General features: G+C 38.1%; 1 long non-coding RNA gene across 1 annotated transcript; it reads left to right on the top strand.

The window, feature by feature from the left end:
- The first annotated feature begins 1057 nt into the window (after positions 1-1057).
- LOC150034593 (uncharacterized) lies at positions 1058-2340 on the top strand. The gene is made up of 3 exons (XR_016531058.1): positions 1058-1631; positions 1709-1992; positions 2075-2340. It is a non-coding gene; the product is annotated as an uncharacterized LOC150034593 (long non-coding RNA).
- The last annotated feature ends 4571 nt before the right edge of the window (positions 2341-6911 follow it).

Genomic DNA, 6911 nt, shown 5'->3' with positions numbered 1-6911 from the left:
TTAAGATGGCTACACGTTTCAGAATAGCCGAAGTTGATCGATTTCCCGGTCAAGTAACCAGCTTGGCCCACATTGCTAATGTAAACAAGATTGTCAAAGAGAAACTCACGCCAACGCAGTTGGCCATGTTCAAGAGAATAGTTTTTGGACGATTTGTAGACATTGACATGGTGTTTAACAGCCCAATTATCCATCACATGTTGCTTAGAGAAGTGAAGAGGACAAAATCAGACTCAATGTCATTCTCTGTCTGTGGGAAGGTTGTCACCTTTTCGAAGGATGACTTTTTGGTGATGACTAGTTTGTGGCAATCCCCATCACGAGTTGATCAGAACCAGCAGTCCTCATATGAACTTGCTATCAAGTATTTTGGTAATCAAGTGACGAAGGACACTTTATACCTCCGTCAACTTGAAGAAAAATACAAGGACTTAGAGTTTGAAAATGATGATGATGCTGTGAAGATCAGCCTAGTTTACTATACTAAGGTCGCAATGATGGGGAAAAACAAACAGAAAAATGCAGTCGGCCTCAAACGTTTCAAGGACGTTCAAAACTTGGAGTACTACAATAGTATTGATTGAGGTACCATTATTTGGGAGAGGACATTGGATGCCCTAAAGACTGCGTTGAATGATAAGAGCAGTCTATACAAGACGAGGGTCAAAGAAAATAAAAACTACGTTGTGAAGTACTCCTTATGTGGATTTCCACAAGTGTTCTAGGTAAATTTGATTAACATAATAATCGTGTTGTTTGATCTAACGTTACTATTGTTCTTAATATATTTTAAATTTTATTTAGGTATGGACGTATGAGATCCTAGCTTCATCGATAACTGGGAATATTGCGGAGCGAAGGAACAAGGTGGCTTTGCCTCGCATATTACGATGGTCATGCTCCCACTCAGTGTCCTTCAAAGTACTCGAGAGAGAGACATTCGAGTCTAACAATGTACGTTTACTCTATTCATAATATGTTTATCTGGTTGTTAAATTGACACTAACCAGTTTACTGGGTTGTTAATGCAGATAAAGGTTAACGAGGGCATTGTGATGTCAGATGCCGAAAGGGAGTTTCGGGATACCCTAGTGAAACGATGACCTATATTTCACTAGGTGCGGATGATTATAGTTCTGAAAGTGGCAATAGGTCGACGAGTGAGGGGGGTAGTCCTGAAAGTGAAAGTGACGGTGATGACCATCGTGGAGATGACAATGATGAGGTTGTCAGGGTGGAGGGAGGGGATGAACCCGAGCATTCTGAGCACGAGGATGCTGAAAATGGAAGGGTGGAAGAAGGGACATATACACGTAGTGATGATATGTTCCATGATATGATGGGGGACATACGAGAGGAGGACGAGTTGAACCAAGTTGATGTCTTTCTTACGGACTCTGGTACAAAGCGACGTATGGATGAGGAGTGTCCTGAGTGTACTGCCCGCCGTAGGGAGAGAGCCAATCCTGACGAGTCTATTTATTCGTACCTAGGGTCCATTGACAGCTCACTATCAAGGTTGGATGGTTGTATATTGGGTTTAGATAGTCGTGTATCTAGTATGAGGAAAACATGACTGACATGAAAAAGCAATTGTCAGCCATCCTGCCATTGTTGCAGCTATATGCAAGGTTTGCATCATTTTATGTCTTTATGTGTTTAGCTTTTACGTGTTCGTGAACTCACCATTTTACTTTACTAATTGAAGGGTTCCACGGTGAATGAGGAGACGACCAGGTCACCCATCCCATCTCGAGATCCCGATACGACTGCGATTGCCTTTGACACTCTCATCCCCATCCCCCCTCTACAGCCCGATACCACCACTGCCACGACATCACCAATTGACGTCGAACCTATACAGGCCGATGTCCCACAAACAGAGCCCGACATGTCTGCCTTACTCACCATGCCACATACAGAGACTAACATGTCTGGCATCACAGAGGCGACACTTCTGGGATTGTTACGACCACAGAAAGAGTTCCATTGGTGAGTAATTTATTGATCAGTAATCTTTTTTTTATATTTTTATATTTCTTGATGAGTAACGTTTTGTTATCTGTTTATGTAGGAATCTCAAAGAATTAGTCGTAAGAGAAAACCGGTTGATAAATATACACCCTCAGCCCAAGTAAAGAAGAAAAGTGTGACTAAATATCCTTTCCCAGGTGTAGCTGCGTCAATATCCAGATTGATTGTCACATATAACGTAGCACACGATGTTCCACACAATATCCTGACAGAAATGATGGGTTGGATCTCGGACGACAATACAGACAACGAGGTCCGAGAGAACTTTTTTAAACCACTCACCAAGCAATTCTTCAAGGAATTGATTACCCCGAATTCGTTGGTCGAGGTAAGGTAAGTGTCCTAGTCTTTATGTCTTTACGTGTTGGCTATCTTGTACTTTTACTGACATATTATTTTTTTCGTGTAGGCCATAAATACTTTATTTTATTTTATGAAAGACAAATTTTATACTCGGCCCGACATGTGCATGCACAAGTTCACCATCTTGCCAATTGGTGTAACGGTAAATTTTGATATTTTGTTTCTTAACTTCTCATTTCGTTAAGTTTCCTGGTCTTTACTTCTTTACTTAACTGCTCATTTTATTTGACAGTCACCTTAATGCTCGTGGTGGGGTATTTAAACGAATAAAGAATAAGTCACTTCTGGAGGTTGGCCTAGCTTGGGAAGATGAAGACACGTATAAGGACTACGTCACCAAATTCAATGTCAAATGGGCAAATGTGGATTTCGTTTATATGGCGATGAATATCAGTGATCACTGGATGGTCCTTGCAATGGACATTAACAGAGGCCACATATTTGTGTTCGATTCATTTTCGTCATACACACCAATGACAAAGCTGGTGAATTGACTAGAGCCATTGATAGTCACAATACCATCCCTACTTCACTACTGTGACGTGGATCAATCGAAGCCGGACCTATCCACAGCTCGTTGGAAAATCTCGCGACCTATGAACGTCGACATACAACACGGGTCACTTGATTGTGGCATCTTCGTAATAAAACTACCGAAACACCTTGTGACTTGTGTTGATCCATCTATAATCACTCAGGAGAAGATAAGTGAATATAGGATGCAATTAGCATGTCAGCTATGGGCAAACACTCCATATTTTTTTATATGTATAGAACATGTATTTTTTATTGTATTTTTTATGTATGTAAAAACATTCATTTATTTTTTATGTATGTAAAAACATTTATTGTATAATTGAACATATAATTTTTATGAAAGTTCAATATCAGAATTTTATCAGAACATGCAATTTTTATATATAATGGAGCTACTGCTCTTTTCATTGTATAATTGAACATGTATTTTTTTTATGTAAGTTCAAAGTTCAAAGTTCAATATCAGAATTTTATCAGAACATGCATAATTGAGCTTACAACATTATATGGTTCAAGGTTCAAAGTTCAAAGATTGAGAGAGCGAGATGTTGAGAGAAAGCAAGATTGAGAGAGCGAAATGTTGAGAGAAAGCGAAATTGTGAGAGAGAGCGAGATGTTCAGAGAGAGCGAGATTGTGAGAGAGAGCGAGATTGTAAGAGAGAGCGAGATTATGAGAGAGAGCGAGATTGAGAGAGTATTTGTTATCCATTTTTGTTACAAGTATGAAGTTTGAGAGAGTATGAAGTTATTGTTTTTTGTTACAAGTATGAAGATTGAGAGAGTATTTGTTATCCACTTTTGTTGCAAATACGAAGATTGACAATACCGTCCAATCGATTATCCCACACGTGTACCCGATAACAATCAATAGGCTCTACCCGATATTGTCTGCCCTTATCAGCTTCACTTTTCAATCGGGTTTCACAGTAGTCAGAGTGCAATGTCGTTCGAGATGCCCAGTAATTCCTCGGTTCGTAGAACCACGATTGGAGCATTTCTCTAACATGTTCAATCAAGCATACTATGGGCATTAGTCGATACTCTTTAGTTAAGGAATTGAAACACTTTGTACTATTGGATGTCATGTTATCATATCTTCATTCTATTTGGTAAACCCGTGCCCACCTTTGAAGACCGTTGTCTTCCAAATATTTCGTGATAACGCCGTCTCTAAAACTATGGAGTTCGTCCCATTTTGTCTGGAACTCTGTCATGCAAAATACCCTTGCTGCATCTCTAAATATCCCAACAACCGTGCTATCCTTAAAGTTTGTAACCAGATTCTATTCTATATGCCATGTGCATAATCCATGGAATGTTGTGGGAAAAAATGCACGAAAAGCAATGCTGATAGATACCATCCGATCAGACATAAGCACCAGATTATCGGGTTCTCCGATACTGCATTTCAAGTTTGACATAAACCATTTCCATAATCGATCAGTTTCATTGTCCACTATTTCATATGCTAGTGAGTATAATTGATTGTTCCCGTCCATAGAAACCGCAACCAACATGGTGCGTTTGTATTTTCCTTTCAAGTGCGACCCATCAACAATAATACAAGGCCGACAGCTTACAAAACCTATAATACAAAGCCCTAATGCCATAAACATATACTTGAAATGCACCTCATCTTCAAGTTTGATCTCAAAGACTGTACCCGAATTCTCTATTTTTAGCGCTTCTTTATAAGCATGTAGTATGGAGTATGAGTATTCTAGAGTACCTCTAGTGAGATCTTGCACGCCACGCTTTATCATAACTTATGTTCACGCCATAATCTCTCCTTATATCCTCAACGATGTGATAATGTTTATAAATACGTCATATGCTCGTGAACTTATCTTTGATGAGTTGACCAACAACCATAGTAGTTGCTTGTCTATGGTCGTGATTCAAAATTCCTATGGAACATGTGTGCGAACTGCAGTACTTTGTGATCTTGAATATATCAGACTCTTCCAGTTTGACTGCACGAAGGCTCCACTTACATGTCTCCTCAATGCATTTGATAGTGAATAGAGATTTGGTTGATTTCCTGACCTTAAATTCAAAATTTCTATTGATGGACAGAATAGATAATCTCATTTTCAAGTCCTTTTTTCTCAAAAATAGTTAACCAACTTCAACGTCCTCTGTCCCAGATGAAGAGGTGTCAGGCATAATCAACTTTGTCCTATGACTTGAAGACACAGATGATGGAACCACTGAAGCTGTTGTAGAACGACGCACATCTCCATGATCACGATCCATTTCATTCAATCCTGCTGGTTGCTCATTCACATCCACATCCGCTGAAGGACCACAATCCATATAATCGAATGTTGATGGTACAATGTTGGTAGACAATGGAATATCAGTGTTGGTAGACAATGGAATTTCATCCTCTTCCCGTCGAAACTGATATGATTCCTCATATTGTCTGTCTACAACCGTATCATCATAACTCACATTTCCAAACCCATTCCAACACTTTCGTCCTGTTTAGACTTCAACGTTACAACTATCTGAAGTCTACTAAGCTCTTCTTGCAAAAGAAAGAAGTGAAGATCATCATCATTTGTTATGCATTGTGGAGGGGCTTCAAATTCAAGATTATATTTAACTTTCAGGATAAGATCAAACTCTGAAGAACTGACTTTTGTAGCCCTGTAAATGCGAGATTTAAGTTCTTCATAATTCACTGTAGAGGGCACAACAATTCCTTTCAATTGTCCCCCAATATACGAACTTTCATTCTCATCCCAATCACCTCCAAATCGAATAAATAGACACTTTTTTGTCATCTTACAAAGCAAGAGAACATTTGTCATTAAGCTGTACAAGCAATTGAAGTGTACTCTCGCTCTCTCTCAAAATCTCGCTCTCGCTCTCTAAATCTCGTTCTCGCTCAACATCTCGCTCTCTCTCAAAATCTCGCTCTTTCTCGTAATCTCGCTCTTTCTCATAATCTCGTTCTCTCTCTTACTCTTCCTCTTTCTTACTCTCTCCCAATACAAAATTTCGTAATGCTACCTTTCCAGAAATAATACATCAAAAATAATTAAACAGATTCAAAATAATTCACCTTTCTGAAAAAGTTGTTCCTTTCTGAGAAAGCCTCGTATTGGAAATCCCCATTCGAAAAATCTTCGTTCAACAAAACACTGTCGAAAATCAGAGAAGTAATCACCTTTGAAATGGAGTTTAGAGTTTAAAGAAATCACCATTGTATTATGTTTAGGTATTATTGATTTGATTTGAGGCTTCCGTCGTGACATTTTGTCAAATCAATAGTACACTGACGAGCAATCACATCAAACTAGGGAATTTCAAGCGAGAGCGAGAGCATTTAATCAGACAAGAGCGAGATTTACCTCATGGGGCCGGTGTAAGGTAATTTGGTATGGCGATGATGTCGGCAAAGGGTCAATTGACATTATTTTTTAAAAGTGGGTCATTTGACATTTTGGGCCCAATTTTTGGGTCATCCGTACAAATTTTTCCTGACATATGGGGTCATATCTCCTATTTATGGGCATGAGATCCTTGGAGCCCAAATAAAATGATTTTTCTAGGCTATTCTTGGATCCTACAAACATTCTAGATATATATATTATCTTTATCTAAAGAAATTCTCTAGAATTCTTTGAATCTAAGAAAAATCTAGAATACTTGTAGATCTTTTCCTTTGAGATATTTATTTTACATATTACAACATCCCTCTAAAAAAATATAATTTACATTTTTATGTTTTATAATAGATACTTCAAGAATCTTCTAAACTAATTAGTGTTGCTATATATATTTAACAGATATTAGTATGATTTTCTTGTATTTTTTTCAGGTTAAGTGGTTAGGTGATTAGATTTTGTTTAGGTTAGTAAAATTTGTTTTTAAATACATAAAAAATGTAGGGATTGAATAGGGGCATACTTCTTTTTTCCATTATGAGATTGACCATTGTATTCTCTTTTTTCTTTTATTTGCTATTT

Source organism: Benincasa hispida, chromosome 8, assembly GCF_027475165.1.
Source record: "Benincasa hispida cultivar pf3 chromosome 8, pf3_genome.v1.1, whole genome shotgun sequence".
In the NCBI taxonomy this organism is placed as follows: Eukaryota; Viridiplantae; Streptophyta; class Magnoliopsida; order Cucurbitales; family Cucurbitaceae; genus Benincasa; species Benincasa hispida.
The sequence above is the reverse complement of the archived record's forward strand: the minus strand, read 5'-3'. Positions and strand labels throughout refer to the sequence as shown.